The sequence below is a fragment of the Podarcis bocagei genome (genome assembly GCF_964188305.1).
Source record: "Podarcis bocagei genome assembly, chromosome: 2".
NCBI lineage: Eukaryota > Metazoa > Chordata > Lepidosauria > Squamata > Lacertidae > Podarcis > Podarcis bocagei.
Window position 1 is genome coordinate 36,128,184 of NC_138126.1, and position 16,772 is coordinate 36,144,955.

Consider the following 16,772-nt stretch of genomic DNA (forward strand, 5'->3'; position numbering starts at 1 on the left):
AACGGCATGTGGAAATCTCACAGAAATGCCAGCGGTTCCAGCAGATCTGGAACTGTAGTTTTCTTTCCTGTGGTTGGTTTGTCTCCGAATCCTCCCGGCTGGAATTTTGCCTGAGGTGGCCGGTGGGGTGGTGTGGGGGTAGGGGAGTGTGAATGTCACCACCTCCACAGACCTCACATGTTCTGTTGTAAAATGACACTTCTCAAAGTGTTTCATAACTTGTGTGCTGCTTCCATTTGGGCTCTCGCACACATTTGACTTCTCTCTCCCCCCCCCCGCTTCCTTTCAATTTTTAATCGGGGCAGTCATATGTTGTTAGCTGCTTTATCTCAAGGGCAGCAAGCTGGCTCAGGAAGGAAGGAAGGATGGATGGAAGGGAGGCGAGGTGACTAGACTGGAGGGTGGGCCTTGTCCATAATAATAATAACAATAGTATTAGTAGTAATAAAAATAATAATCAGCCCCAAGAAGTCAAGGAGGGCTTCCTACGATTGCAAAGCGGGATGCTGTTCCAAACAACAGACATTGGCTTTGCAGCGTTCAAGCAATCTGAGAAATACATAAAGTATTGTTATGAGTTTGAAGTGTTAAGCTGTGTGCCAGACCCCTCTAGTCCCTGGATCCAACAAGTGTTAGAATTTAATCAAGGCTTCTAATTCTTGGAATAGCCTGACTAGCCTCCTGCAGAGGTGATAGCCTGGGTGAGGGGGAATTAATGGGCTCAGTGTAAGATGGCAAATGGGTGGGACCATCTCCCTCAACAAGATCCATTTGAGTATTAATGCTGTGAACCCCTCCATCTTAGGCTCAGGTTGTATATATGTATAAATAAACCATATGTCATAAAGACACCACAGTCTCCGCTGTGCCTCATTCCCAAAAGGAAACACGAACCCTGGATAGCATGCCTGGAACCCCCTGGAATCTCTCACGACTCAGAGATTGGATGGTGGGCAACAGCACTGTATGTAAATTATGTATCCCTTCTAAAAAAAAACCCTCATTTAAGATTTAGAGCTGTGCGAAACATCCACAGACAGAAAGCTGGCTGCAGGAGACCTAGGATATATATGTATGCAATTTGTATAAGATGGTTAGACTAACACTCTTATGCCAACCATAAAAGAAAATAAAAAATACATTCAGTGGCAAAGTGAATTATTTGCCCCAGTTCAAGACCCCAGATCAATCCAGACAGAGCAAAAGAGTTGTAATTCTAGAGGACTGGGTTCATGACCAGTCGAAGGTGAACGAATCTTATGGAACAAATGAGCAACTGTGTGTGCTCATTGCTTGAAAAGCTGATAATGTGTAAATGTCCTGATTTCCCAGACAAGAAACCGAGGTTAATAGCTAATGCTGTTTTCCAAGGCATCCAATGAGTTACAATTTAAGAGAGGGTCAAGAAGATTTTCTAGCCTGTATCTGCTCCAGCAGTTAGTTGCGGCATGTGCAGCATATTCCTGAATTCATTTACTATGGAGTACCGTATTTTTCGCCCCATAGGACGCACCGCCCCATAAGACGCACCTAGTTTTTTTTTTGGGGGGGGGAAATAAAGAATTTTTTTTTATCCCCCAGCCCCCAGAACAGGCTGCTGCCTGCAAGCCTTACGAGCCCGGCGGGACCTCCCGCCGGGCGCACGAGGCTTGCGGACACCTTCCCGAAGCACGGGCGTCCTCCAGAGTGTGCCCCGTGCTTCGGGATGCAGGCTGCCACCCCAAGCCTCGCGCGCCCAGCTTGCGGACACTCTGTGCTCCAGGTTGCAGGCTGCTGCCCGCAAGCCTTGCGAGCCCGCGGGAACTCCCCCGGGCTCGCAAGGCTTGCGGATAGCTTCCTGAAGCCTGGAGAGCGAGAGGGGTCGGTGCGCACTGATGCCTCTCGCTCTCCAGGCTTCAGCGAAAGCCTGCATTCGCCCCATAGGACGCACACACATTTCCCCTTCATTTTTGGAGGGGGAAAAGTGCATCCTCTAGGGCGAAAAATATGGTAGTTCTTTTGAAGTTGGTGAAAGTTTTCCATATATTTTAAGGAGGAAAGCGGGACTCTTAATGTGATTAAACTGGAGCTCAGCATGTACTGAACTTGCTGCTCCTGGCATTCCACATTAAAGACACACACTGATTGGAGGACTAATCTTCATTCTAACACCTACCCTTAAAAACTCATGCCGTGGTGGAAGGAAAGGAAAAAAACACACACATGCATATTTAGAAGAATTTGCTCGTTGTACCAATGGAAAATTGAACTGCAGCAGCACAGTGAAATCCAAGATTTAATCTGGGTTTGGAAAACGGAGAAAGCACAATTGCTGAAGAAAATGCACTGGTTACATAACTGACCAAGCCCAGGCTTAAATCATTAACATGTGATCATGTGCGGTACACTTTCTGTTTCCAACAAACCGTTCTGGGATGCTTTGGAAAGGAAAGCACAACAGACCCCCATCTTTGTGGCCTGTTAATCTTCCTGAATGCATTTGTTTGGTTTCATTTAGTGTAGCAACTTGATGTATTTAGAGCATGAAAGGTGGTTGACCGAGCATGACTTGCAAGATCACAGCAAACAATGTTTTTCTAGTATTAAGCAAAATCCATAGTAAAGACATGAGACCATCTGATCTCAGGTTACTCAGCTAAGGAGAGGGGAAAAAACCCCTCTCCCTCTGCTCCCTGCTGATGCTGCAGATGCCAAGATGGGACTGGATCTCTTGCTACTTATTTGTGGGATGAAGTTGCGTACGGCTGCAACCATATTCACGTCTCTGCTGCAGAGGGTGGTGCTAGCACTCAGCAGGGGTCATCTTTGGATCTGGAATCGGTTTCCAACTCCAGGGCTGAGAAACTAAGCACTGGATGTGTACTGAATAAAACATATTGGAAACATTAAAACATAACTTGAAACCATGATATAAAAAAAGACAAAATATTGAAGAAGGGCGGGGGAGGGAAAAACCTTATCAAAAATAACTCATCTGCTCTCAAAAGCCTAGGCAAAGAGGTGCGTCGTTGCTAACTGGTGAAAAGAGCACAATGGTGGTGTCAGAAGCACCACCAAAAGAAGGAAGTTCCTTAAGCAGGGGGCCACCACTGAGAAAGCCTTACCACAGACCTCAGCAGTAACCAGCAGTACCAGCAGAGCCTCTTTTTCTGATCTAACATTCAGTCAGATCTATATGGACTTGGGATCCAAGTTGTTTAGGGCTTCATATGTTAACATAAGCACCTTGCGTTGTGTTATGAGAGAGGGAGAAAAGGAATTATTTCATTTTTCTCTAACTTGCTTTGTATTGTTGTATTGTACAGTGAAAGACAAGTAAGAAACCTTACAGATAAATAACTAAAGCAGAAGCCTAAACCTATATTCTTTTAAAAGTGTTTGTGGGAGGGGAGGGTTATTGGTCTGTTTTGTTCTTGTTTTTATTACGTATTTTGAGTTTTTATTTTTTATTTTTATGCTGTGAACCCCCCATCATCCGAAAATCTCAGTTCAAACAAATAAAAAACCCTAAGAGATCCAATAAAACAATAAAACCATTTGAAAGACTGAGCACATTGAAAGACTGAGGAAAGATGAGCAATTGCAAGATTGACTACTCCCTCACATAAAAACACCTATGCACTTCAGGGCAAAGACTATAAGCTGGCCTCTTCTTCTTAAACTAGCTTTCTGTTTTCAGAGGCTTCTGATGTGGGGAGCATTGGTGGTGAATGGTGGGGAAGTACAGCAGATTGTAAACCACATAAAGGGGAGTGGGCCTCTTGCCCCCACATAATACACAGTGGTGTTATTGGAGTCAGGGGGCGCTGCAACCGTATTGTGCAGGCAGATGGCAGCTGACTGGTTAGCAGTGACCCATCATCAGTCTGTGCTGCTGATGTCATCAATTCATGCCACACCTCACTTGCTGCTGCTATTTATTAATCCGCTCTAAATTTATTGTTAAGCTGCTGATGCTGGGAAACATTTGCACAATCCCCCAGAGAATAATTATTTGATCCTTTCTTTCCCCCTTTCGTCTACTTACTGACATAAAATGCATGGACACCCAGAATGAGGTCATGAAGAGAAAGTTAATGCAGTTCAGATGGATGTTTTGAGAAGCTGGTGGTTTACACAGCATGCAGGGCCCTCTAAGTTTGGCATGTTAAAATTCCCCAAATGTGCACCGGGATAATAAGGAAACTAAAACAATATTTTATGCAAACATCCCCTAATCTGAACAGTTCTGGCTCTAGGAGGTTATTGCGTTCCCAGAGAATTTGAATATGTTATCCAAAATGAGATGCTAGTTGCAAATAGAGAAAAACGGAGGTCTGACAAAGTGCAGAGCTCCGGAAACACAACTATAACAAGCAAATAATCAGCTCCAATTTAGCTGCAGGAGGCTATAGACTTGGTGTTTATGGTAGGCCTTGTCAATGCAGCACTGGCCCCATCAGCTATCAAAGCTTTAAATTTAGAATTTAGGGCTTATCTACACTCCCCTTTTACCCTGCTCTTTCCACGCAGAGGTCCACACTTTTACATTCCGTGTCCAAGCATTTTTCCTTGAACTTTCCCTGTGGAAAACTGCTCTTTAAAGCAAACGTCAGTTTGGGTTTTCTGTGGATTAACGTTTGCTCCGATGGAGCTTTAAAGAGTGGGTTTTCGTGAGGAAAGCTCGAGAGAGAGAGAGAGAGAGAGAGAGAGAGAGAGAGGTGCTCAGGCACAGAGACACAGACTGTGCCTGGAAAGAGCAGAGGAAAGGTTAAGTGTGGATAAACCCTAAGCAAATTGTTGTGCTATCTAACCCAAACAAAAGAATGCTGAAATTACATTGCTCAGTATTTCTTTATTGTATATCCCTGCCCACCTGCAACATGCCTTCCGCAATACACTTCAGATTTTATCTGGACACAGGTATGGCCAATATCAAGAAAGGGGATGGATCATTAACAGGTCCAGGGGAACTTGTGTGGTGTAAGAGGTGGTGCTCTTGCCATATCTTCTCACTAGAAGGTGTATTGTGCAGGTATTGTAAAACAACAACAACAACAACGTTTGTGGGCTGAACTCACCCTTGCTGTGTACAGTTTGTGCTCTGATCAGTGCTGCAGTTTTGGCTAACTCAACACTGCATGACTAATATTATTAGACATTCTTAAAACAACAACAATGTGCTGCAGCCAAAGGACAATGTCGCAGTGCTAATGCCGCCTAGGCTGATTAATTGAGCAGTTGATGCATAATTTGTCAATATTAAGACTGAATGTTCTGTCGACATCTGTTCCTCATTCCCCTTTGCCTGTGGTGTAAGTACATTAATAGTGGATGTAATACTGCCACCTTCTGGTTGCAGACAGTGGTAGGAGGCCTATAGCGAATAAAAAGTTTGCAATAGCAATAGGATTTGAAATGTCTTACATGTCACCACAGGGAACCCCAGCGAAACCCAGGGCGAGAATCAGAAAATTTTCCAGGATGTTGCATTGGATCCTATTTTTTTGTTCATGGTCCTTTTATTTACAAGACCATGTAGCTTCCATGTTACAGTGATTTATTGCACTTATCTATTTATTTATCCCAATGTATCCCACGGTATCACAAAGGAAATCTTTTTGGGTTAGAAGAACAGTAGTTCAAAAAGAACAGTGTCCAGTGGCAGCTGGTAGAAATTCTGGCAAGGCGAGTTTCAAATTATGCTGTGGTTGACCACTTGTGAATACTCATGCTTACATAAACACTGATGGCTACATGTGGCTTGTAATGTTGGAAGAGGCCTTGAACTGAACATACTAATTTTCTTCAGTCTTTCTTTTTATATTTTCAATGGTTTCCTTTAATCCATCTACTGGTGTAGATCCTAATCCCTCGCTGCTGACCTATTTTTGAATCTTCTCAAATACGCCTATATGTCATCAACAAAAATAAAGCTACAATGTCAGAATCAGGCCCTTTTAACTAGACACGGTTTTGTTTCATTTTTTCAAATTAACCTCAGCCTTCAATTTTTTTGGGGGGGTGTTATGTACTGAGTTGAATAGGATCCAAACTGCAGCAGTCTGATTGGTCCTAGAACAATAGGATCCAAAAGGCAGCAGTCTGATTGGTCCTAGAACAATAGGATTCAGAATGCAGCAGTCTGATTGGTCCTAGAACAATGCAGCACTATGATTGGTTGGCAGGAACCACCCAATCATGCTCCAGATAGAAGTGAATCCACAACCTGATTGGCTTACAGTAGAATTCCGGAATTAGCCAATCATGTGCAGCCCATTGTATAAATAATGTATATAAAGCAGATACTTTGAGGGGACATTCATTCATTCCTCCTCACCACTATGAGCTGAATAAAGAGCATGAAATCACTTTGCGACTCTGAGTATATTTCAGGGGGTGAGGTGGGTGAACAGGATCATCTTCCTCTTCTCTATTTCAACACAGCGATGGCAGCAAAAATTTATTTTCATGCGCCTATCTGTGAATCTAAAAGTCCCTCGGCAAGCTTTCACACTCAAGAAAGGATGTGAATTTATGACATCTCCCAGAGGATTCCGGCTCCATAAATTTAATAGGTTGGAACAGCTTTAATCCTTGCTTCCATATGTTTTCTGAAGCATGGGATGATATTGTAGCCGTTTCCCTCCTCATGGGCAGAGCAAAAATTCAAACTAAGGAAAGGAAGAGTTTTCCTCTGACAGCATTTGGCACTGTCCTTCGGTTTTTACCATTCTTTGAACCACAAAATGAGCAGCCATTACTAGTCTCATACCATTGTTGCTGTTGTTATAGTCACGTAGAACCATGTATACAGTTATGTATGCACAGTAACAAACAAAAAGACAGGTCCTTTCTTCATCCGAGGAGGGATGCCAACAGAGAGATGACAGGAAGATGGAGATACTGGCAATGGTTTCAGTTGTCGATACTCAATACGAGTTGCAGTGTGGAATAGGAACCAAGGGGTGAAGTGAAAGGTTCTGCAGAAATGGTGGGTTTTGAAGGGGCAGCATCACGCAGTTGCCATGGAAGGAAGTTCAAGGGATACAGAGCAGCTAGGAAGAAAGGGTAGAGTTTTTTGAGAAAGCAAGAAGGCCATTGAAAGCTTTGAAAATAAGGGTGATGACAAGTTGTGTACTGGGAAGGATGACATATGGTTTCAGAATGATAGAGAGGAATATCAGGCTTCTGAATGGAAGTGAGAGGACCAATGGCGTGGCAATGGAAAGTCCTATTAGGCAAAATTGGGCATTGCTTCACCCCAGTTCCATCTTACTGTCTCTGTCCTTCTCTATTTGATGGTCCCCCACACTCATCAATTGAACATGTGTTCCCCGCAGATGAATTGCAAAATTCGGCAAACTGCTATGACAATTAAGAAACGTGGATGCTTTTTGTCAAAGGTCATAAGGACTATTTCACAGGGTTCAGGCCAGTCAAACTCAGAATAGGATTTTTATTTTATTTTTCCGTATCAAAGATAGAGAGTAGTTGTTGAGGATTAGTCACATGCATATTGATTAGGGAATTTGATATGCTTGCCTGGCTAGGAAGGTGGCAGAGGAGCAGCAGGAGAGCTTGCATTTAGAGTTTGCAAAGCCAAGATTTCAAGAGGATTGGAAGAAATTTAAAATTTATCTTAAGAACTATTATAAAATTGATGAATGCTAAAATGCCGAGGTGTTGAGAGAAAAAGAGATACAGTGACATAAGATTAAGTTAAAGAAAGGACTAAATGGACACATACTTGATAAAATTGCTTAGAAGCTGCTGAAATAATTATGCAAATTGGGATGCAGAAAGGGGAGGTATGGGGGAGTCCGAGAAATGAGGGTTATGGAAAAAAGGTTATGAAATTATACATGTTTGTTTGTCTGTTTATTTGTTTGTATTGTTTAAAAAATGTTGTAAAACCAATAAAAATTTATATATATAAAAAAAAGATTTCATTCCTCTGGAGGGTCTTGTACTAGGCACAAAAACAGTTAAATGTGAACAAATCCTTAATATTTGCTGAACTGGCAGTTATGACCAGGATGCCTTAAAGGCTTTCCTCCTCCAGTTTCAAACATGAATTACAAACCACTTGAACAACGTTGAGTGTTGTCATTTGTCCCAAAACCTCAAAAGCCTCAGCCAAAGCCTATCCATCTTGCAAATTATGGAGGGAGAATTGGAAGAACCGAGTGGAGCCAGGGTATTGGCTATTACTTTCCCATCCTCCGCTCAACTATTTGTGATCCACAGCCAACATTAGTTATAGCTTGGTACAGACTGATTCCTATGGAGAGCGTTTGGAGAATAGGCACCTGGAAAGGGATCCCTATGCCGTTTTCTGTTTCCACCTCAATCATCTTACAGACCTGTGGGGTCTCTCCCAAAAGCTTGTCTTCAGAATTTCAGTTCAGCATAAAGGAGAGAGGAAAAGGTTTCAGTGTATGGATGTTCTGAATGTTATCATAATGATATAGTCATACACTATATGAAAAACAACCACTCAACAGTTGGACCTTGGTTTAAAAGGACATATGAGATTCACATTTTGAATATGTGATCTTTTTCTTTTGTTTTGCTCCTTTGCATAGTCATATGAGGCACAATATTTTCTTTCTGTGCTGTCTTAAGCTTATTTCACAGCTGAGATCAAGTGTGTTCTTTGCAAAACCCTTATGTATCATAGGCACAGACAAAGGTCTGATGGACACTGTTCATGCCCAGCCCACTGGGGTTGATTGTGGTGCTAAATCCATTTCTTCCAATGAGGGAGCAAACTTTGTTATGAGCACATTTGACACTTGAAATATGGCGACCAAGAGAGAAAATAAACAGCTAACCATGTATCTCAGAATTGTGTAAAATGGTCCTAAGAGGGTTTGACTTACACCGTGGGGGCTGCTGTGCATTTGAGCTGCTGGAGCAGGGGACCCAGCAGCTAACAGGAGGCGGAACCAGGGGTAGCAAAAGGCTGAGTTATCAGTGCTAAGAATCCTCCCAAACATTACCTTCTTCCATACTCAATATCCTTTTTCACAAGGACCACTGTTCCTAAACTGTTTTTCAAACCAGCAAATTTTCAGCTCCCGTACTTTTAATTCAGGCTGCGTACATGCTCCCCTTTGCTCTGTGTTCAGTGTGCTCCCAGCATTGGTTCCGGAAGCAGTATACACAAAATATTAGTCACAATCCATTTCTATACTGTATCTATCCTGTCATTTATTATGTTTTAACGTGTGTTTCCCCCACATTTTTGAACTGAGAAGCAGATGGAAGCTAGCAGGATTGGCACAGGTAACAAAGGCAAGAAGAGGAGTTGTTGCTAAAACCCCAACTTCCTGAAAATATACTATATGGCTGCTATCACTTATTCCTCTACTTTTTATTATGCATTGCAGAGCAAAATCATCAACCATGGAGGAAGCTTCATCTGAGCAAGCTTTAAGAACACAAAATTATGTGATCATCTTGTTTCCAGGATCCTATCTTCCCCACTTAGAGACATCCCACAAGAAAACCCAGCCCAAGAGTTATTAAGTCAACCCAACACATGGTACTATTAGTAGATGACTGGGTGCCTGCCAACAATAATGTCTAAATTGGTTATTTGAGTATAGCCCTGCACTGTTTAAGTAGTGGCTCATTGATAACCACTTGGAGTTTGCCTTTCCTTCTAAGCGGTTTCCAAGAAAGCAGGGAAAAAATGACTTACGACAAGAGAAAGTTCAGGGAGGAAAGTGTTCTTTGCAATGGAACAAATGTTACATGATTCAGAGAGTTTGGGGAGCCAATTCTTCTTGCATTTTAGAGGCAATTTTGATTTTTTAAAAAAATAAATATTAGAATAGACATAGCACATATCCAGGACACACAAAAGTATTTTGGGTGCTTACTTTTTATTTTTAAATATTCATATTTAATATTCATACTATGGCATCACTCAGTTTTAACACATTTCTCATATTTATCCTGAGCTATATTTTTTCTCCATGAATATTTTATACATTTTGAAACAATTTGTATAGCCATAGCATATATTCCTACGATCAACTTGCAGAATGTAGTATCTTACTGTGGTGAGTTGGTGGTGATTGCTTTTGAATAGGGCGGTCCAACTTTTCATGCCAAGTGGGCCACATGAGTACTTTGACATGGAACCCATGGGACACACCCTGCCTTGCCATGCTGGGGGGAGGCCAAAATTTGATGCCCCCCTCAGCCCTTGCACTGCCTTCCGAAAGCTGGGTAAGCAAGTTGCGGGGCTTTGGGAAGGAGGTGTAGGGCTCTGGCAGGGTCATAGAATTTGTCAGCCTCCTTCCCAAAACTGGGAAAGCACTAACGGGGCTTCGGAAAGGAGGAAGGAGGACTCCAGGACACTGTCGGAGAACTTATGCCTCCTTCCCAAAGCCCAGCACCTCACTTACCCACTTACTTTTTTTGGGAAAGCAGCACGAAGGCTGGAGGGGGATTGTCATGGGCCAGGAGATGGCTTCACCTGCTGAGCAGCAGCCTGAAGGAGCAGAAAGCAAAGTGACTCCACCTGCTGCTGATCAGCCTTCTTGCTCCTGATGTGAACCAGCTGGTTCCAGCTTTCTTAAGCAGGGTTTCCAGCCTCAGTTAGTTGCTGGAATGAACATTTGTCATGCCTGGCCAGATCTTGCTTCTTCTTGCTTCTTGTGACCTTGGACCCTCTGCTTTCCTGACCCCCGGATCGTCTCACTACATGAACTGAGATACTCCTGCCCTTAGGACTGGACTGAGCCTTGCATATGGCCTCTGCCTCCAGGCCAAGAGTCCCTGAAACTTGGCTGGTTGGCTGGCTACTACCTCCACTGAGCTCTGCCGTGGCTGGCAGCACAGGACTACGGCAGGCATCAAATGTTGCCAACAGCCACCAAAAAAGGCATTGAGGGTCACATGTTGGACCTCATGTTGGAGAACCATTCTTTTTAGAAGTTGTCTTCACTTTCCCAGGGTTCTCAATGATCACCTTAAAATTCTATAATACAGAAGCCTCCCAAACACTCCTTGCCAATGGCATTATGTAAAAAATTAAAGTAGAGCAAGTAGCAACAACCAGTTTGCATAGAAGGGATCTGCCACTGGGAGGATGCAGTCTGGATAAGGCCCTCAAAGTTGGGTGGCACAAACAAATAATGGTTTCCAGTTGTAAAAAAAGGGGTGGGGTGGGAGAAAGGGTGTGTGCAAAGAGATTCCATACGCTACCAACAATGGCCCTGCGACACAAAAAAATGAAAATGCTGAATAGATGAGGCAAGTTACAGTGGTACCTCGGGTTAAGTACTTAATTCGTTCCAGAGGTCCATACTTAACCTGAAACTGTTCTTAACCTGAAGCACCACTTTAGCTAATGGGGCCTCCTGCTGCCGCTGCGCCGCTGGAGCACGATTTTTGTTCTCATCCTGAAGCAAAGTTATTAACCTGAAGCACTATTTCTGGGTTAGCGGAGTGTCTAACCTGAAGTGTATGTAACCTGAAGCGTATGTAACCCGAGGTACCACTGTATATCCAATCAATCCCTTGCTTATCCTACTACTCTTTCTTTCAATTCCAGTTGCCAGTATCCACCACTAGTCACAGTGCTTGTTACCTGGGTAGCAGGAGCATGATTCAAACTGCTTCATTCAGAGGATGTCCTGGGCCATCTTGCAATGCCATCATATAGAGATTGCCAGAGCCACCCTATTTGCTCGATAGTGTGATTCAGCTTCATAATGAAACCAGCACCATTGTGCAGTAAGGCCTTCACAGCCATAGAGTGTGTGTGTTCAGGCAGAGCACAACAGACAATTAGATAAACATTGTGTACTTTTAAGTACAAAACCAAAAAGAGATATATAACCTCAGCTATGGGGAACTGCTGGCCCTTCAGATGTTTCTGAACCACACCTACAATCACCCCTGGCCACTGGCCATGCTTGCTAGGGCTGATGGGAGGTGTAGTTTAGAAACATCTGGAGGGCCAAAGGTGCCCCAGCTCTGCTTTAAATCCTAGGGGAGATAATCATTGAAAAGTGTGTGCTACTTCTGCCCAAGCTCATGAACTGGGGGATAGCCATAGAAGAAGAGTTTGGATTTGATATCCTGCTTTATCACTACCCAAAGGAGTCTCAAAGCGGCTAACATTCTCCTTTTCCCTTCCTCCCCCACAACAAACACTCTGTGCGGTGAGTGGGGCTGAGAGACTTCAGAGAAGTGTCACTAGCCCAAGGTCACCCAGCAGCTGCATGTGGAGGAGCGGGGATGCGAACACGGTTCCCCAGATTACGAGTCTACTGCTCTTAACCACTACACCACACTGGCTCTCAGAGGGCTGAAGCTGAGCAACACACGAGCTGTTCCCCAACTGGAGGGAAAGGTGCCCTTTCCTTTTGCTCTCTTCCCCAAATACAACACAAGCAATTACTCGTGCAAGATAAATTAAGACCCAGGATGGAGTTTATCCATTGCTGCCTCTCTGAGCACCCTGTTTTGAAACGTGGCTCACATGGGAGTTCTCCTTGCTTGATTTGGCTCCTTAATTTATGGCATAACGGCATGCGGTAGATAAGAGAATTCCCATTAGGACTTCACAGAGCCCCTCTCCCAATTTTTCTCTGTATATTCCAAGTTAAGGTGGAGAGGGCAAAGCTTTGATGAATAAGGCATATTTTCTCACTAGCTTCTTTCCTTAACTAGCTCAGGTTTTTGAAATAACATGGAATGACCACCGAAAACACTTCTTTGATAGTAGTGAGGAACTTAAGATAAAAAGCAGCTGGGTAGGAGGGTTCCTTTCCTTTTTTTTCTAAGACAAAAGGAAACAACTTTGAACTTGGTAGACAATGTAGTTTAAACCCAAACAGATGTGGCGTAATCTCCTTTTTTGATCCTCTTGTAGGTTTCCTTTTAAAATGCGTACATGTGCGTTGAAATGATGACTTTCAGATGTCTCAACGTAATTTGTCTCTGTTGGAGTATCACCTTGGTACATAGATCATATGTGCCGAATGCTTAAAGTCTTTGAACATGAACTGAAGGGAACCGAGTAGAATTTATGTTGGTCTTTTAGCTCCTTTTTGGTGACCATGTAACAGAAGCAGTATAATCACACTAATGCAGAAAGTTTGAACAATGACACCCACACCCACGTCAATAAATCCTTTTACCTTAAGGCTTTCAGATGTAACTAAGCTAAACTGATCTAAGTTAGAAAATATGACGTTTGAGACCATGAAATGGTAGACTAATGTGCCGTAAACACCCTAGCTTTTCTTGCTTGATTGACATTAGTTAACATGAGGTTTTCCTGTGTGCATGGCTATGCTATTACCACCCTAGCTACCCCAGTGAGATACCACAATTAGGAATCAACAATGGAACAGATTTCCTTTCAATAGCCATTCCAATGCACTTACATGATAAATGTGGCAATGACACCGTCCTTCTGCGTGTGCATAAATCTACTTCCAACTTCAAAGAGTTGTAGATTCATGGCCTAACCACCTTCTGCAGGGGAGAATATAAAAGGCTGGATATACAGAGGAAGTGGCAACAGAAATATGTGGTGCCCAGGTGTGAATAACAATTATAATATCAGAACTGCATGTCTGGGAATGATAAAGTGAAGGAGGAAGTATGAACCCAAACTGGTGGGAAGACTGCAATCAAATTCTCTCTCTCCTAGCACTGATATGATGCTGCCTTCAGGCCCAAAGACATCCTTGCTTGAGTTCCAAATACGCTGAGGATCTTTCTTCTGACCTTGGCTTAGCTCCACCAAATTTTCTGTTCTGCAAAATGTGAGTTATGATCTTTAACACCTGTGGCTAAGATTTAGTTAATGCAAGTATAGGAGAATCTTGGAGCCTTTAGAAAACGTTGTTTATATCTCTGAACATTCCTCTTTCTTGAAAAATTGCTGGTTCACTAGCCATTTCTCTGCTCCAAATCCATTCAGAGCACGCCTAGTCAAAAATTTACATCCTTAGTATTTCAGTACTTGCTCGAAAATCTCTTATGCAAAAATACTGTCACCCTACAATTCTCCTCTCCCTTAATTTTTGACTTGCCATCTTTCTGAAGAAACATGTACTTGTTGAAGAACATCTCCCATGAAATCATTCCTTCAAAGACCAGTCTGGCAAGAAAAAGGACCATTTCAGTGTGTTTTGTTCTTTTTTTTTCTTTAAAAAATGGCCAACCTAGCTTTTGGTCACTAAACTTCTCAGTGCTCATGATGAACGATTCAGTTGACTGATTCACCGCACACAAATTCAACTTGTGCTTGGGGAGAAAAGTTAATAGACCATTCATGGAAGTGTGTGACTCAATAGCCAGTACCCAGCATTCTTATTTACATTTTTATCCCACCCTTCCTTCAAGGAGTCCATTGTTCTCCCCTCCTCATCCATTTTATCATTACAACAAACTTGTTAAGTAGATTAGGTTTAGGGTGTGTGACTAGCCATGATGTCTATGCTCTGTCTCCACAGTTGGAGGCAGCAATGTTTATGAATACCAGTTTCTGGAAACCAAAGGAGAGGGGAGTGCTCTAATCCAGCTTCCCTGTTTCCCACAGGCATGTGGTTGGGCAGTGTGAGAACAGGATGTTGGACTACATGAGCCATTGGCCTGATCCAAGAGGCGCTTCTTAATGTCCTTGTGTTCTAATAACACAAGCCCAAGGTTATCCTGTGATCTTTGGGGCTCAGGAGGGATTTGAACCCAGGTGTCCTGGTTCTGGACTGACATTCTGACCACTACACCACCTTGGCTCTCACTGAATGTGGTAGCAGACTTCTAGGAAAACATCATAACATAGACTAAAACAAAAAACCAGCCAGGTTGTATTCTTGGGGTTTGTGTTCTGCTGCATAACTTCTCTTTGCCTAAATGAAGCCAAAAGCAACATACTGAAGCTGGAGGAAAGATGAAGCTGACACATTTCTATAAATCACAGAAGTTGTACCTTGACAGAATTCTGTGATACTGTCCTATGTCATTCTAGGGCAAATATCTATTTCCAGCTGTCTGAGAGTTCTACATTAATTTCCTAGATGGTGTGTGTGTGTGTGTGTGTGTGTGTGTGTGTGTGTGTGTGTGTGTTTTAATCCTGTATATGGGTGGAGTTCTGAAATAAACCAGATATTTCCTGCTTTCTCTTACATGTCTAGGTCAAAACTTTAATATCTTTGCCAACACTGTCACTCCAAGCACAGCAAACTGATGCTGAGATTTAAGGGGGGGAAACACACCCCAACCCCTCCAAAAAGAAAATCTCCAGATAATGCTTTCACATGATTCATTGTGAGATAAGAATGTAGTATCTAATAAAGTAAATACAGCCGTACCCAAAAATGTGATTTAAACAGCTGTTGGCTTAGAAGGGGGGGGGCAGAAAACCAAAGGCCGTTATTTCTCAGGATCTTGTGGTAGAAAGTTTTGCATTCATGAAGCTTTAGAACATCTCTTCCACCCACCCAGTGAAGCTCAGCTGTAATTTCAAGTTTTCTACTCTTCAAGTTTTATTTAAGCAGCTATAGTTAATGTCCTTCAGATGTTAAGGAACAATACAAGATGTGCTGCTTATAACATGTCTTAGCATATTGCTTAACCAACCACTATGCTAAATATTCCTTAACATAGATTTCCTCCTACTCCAAGGAGGAATCTTACACATCCTGCCTATTTCCTTGGGCTAGGTGGTCTGTGTGCCCTGCCCTGTTTCCTGTAATCAGAATAGGTTGGCATCTTACCCATCACATGACTGAGGAGAGTGGTCTTATAACCAGGAGCTATATTTGCAATTTTCCAGGACATTTTGCCGATTTCTGCTTGCGGCTGCAGTATTCTGGATATGTCTGGGAAATTCCAGGCGTATGGCAATCCTACTATAAACAATGCATGTACAGAGAGCAGTGGGGTCTTTCCCATGGCCCCCACCACTATGCACAGTCAGGATAATGTATTGGGATGCCCCATCTTGGCCTTCAGGCTTGACCACCTCCTGAACATGCTGCCTAGATACCACAACAATAGCATCCCGTGTGGCCCCAGAAGTGATGGGGAGGAAGTTCCAGGTGTATTTGCTGCCAAGGAGTGTGGTGGAGTCTCCTACTTTGGAGGTCTTTAAGCAGAGGCTTGACAACCATATGTCAGGAGTGCTCTGATGGTGTTTCCTGCTTGGCAGGGGGTTGGACTCGATGGCCCTTGTGGTCTCTTCCAACTCTATGATTCTATGATTCTATGATTCTATGATTCTAAGTTAAGATCTACCTGTGTTTTTGTCTTCCACTCCAGCAATAGAGTAAAGGCACTTGCAGCTTTTTCAATGGTCTCTCGTCTCCTTCTGCCCCATATACTGGACATCCTTAGGTGGGAACAGAGAGATGCAGAAAGGAAGCTATAATTTGTAGCAGCTGGATGAGGCTACAGCATCCTTGAAATACCGTTCCTGTTGGGTGATCTCATCAGATACAGTACAAGCACCACCACACCTCGTGAAAGAGGGCTTATTCCTGTACAGTGGTGCCCCGCAAGACAAATGCCTTGCAAGACGGAAAACTCACTAGATGAAAGAGTTTTCCGTTTTGGAGGTGCTTCGCAAAACGAATCTCCTATGGGCTTGCTTCGCAAGATTAAAATGTCTTGCGAGTTCCTGCTGGTTTCCCCCCCTTTCCCCCCCTTTTCTAAGCCGCTAAGCCACTTATCAGCTGATCCGATAAGCTGATAAGCCGCTAAAAGCCACTAAAAGCCGCTAATAGCGCTAATCCTCTAATCCATCAATGGGCTTG

At 43.1% G+C, this 16,772-nt stretch overlaps 1 long non-coding RNA gene across 2 annotated transcripts in view; it reads left to right on the forward strand.

Moving 5' to 3' along the window:
• LOC308581735 overlaps positions 1-16,772 on the forward strand; it is a 40,245-nt gene that overhangs the window by 14,338 nt on the left and 9,135 nt on the right. The window contains exon 3 of one of the 2 annotated variants that reach the window (XR_014005228.1): positions 9,375-9,838. The exons of the other annotated variant lie outside the window; for it this stretch is intronic. This is a non-coding gene — a long non-coding RNA (uncharacterized lncRNA). Of the gene's footprint in view, positions 1-9,374; positions 9,839-16,772 lie in introns of those variants that run through there. 2 annotated transcript variants of the gene reach the window in all.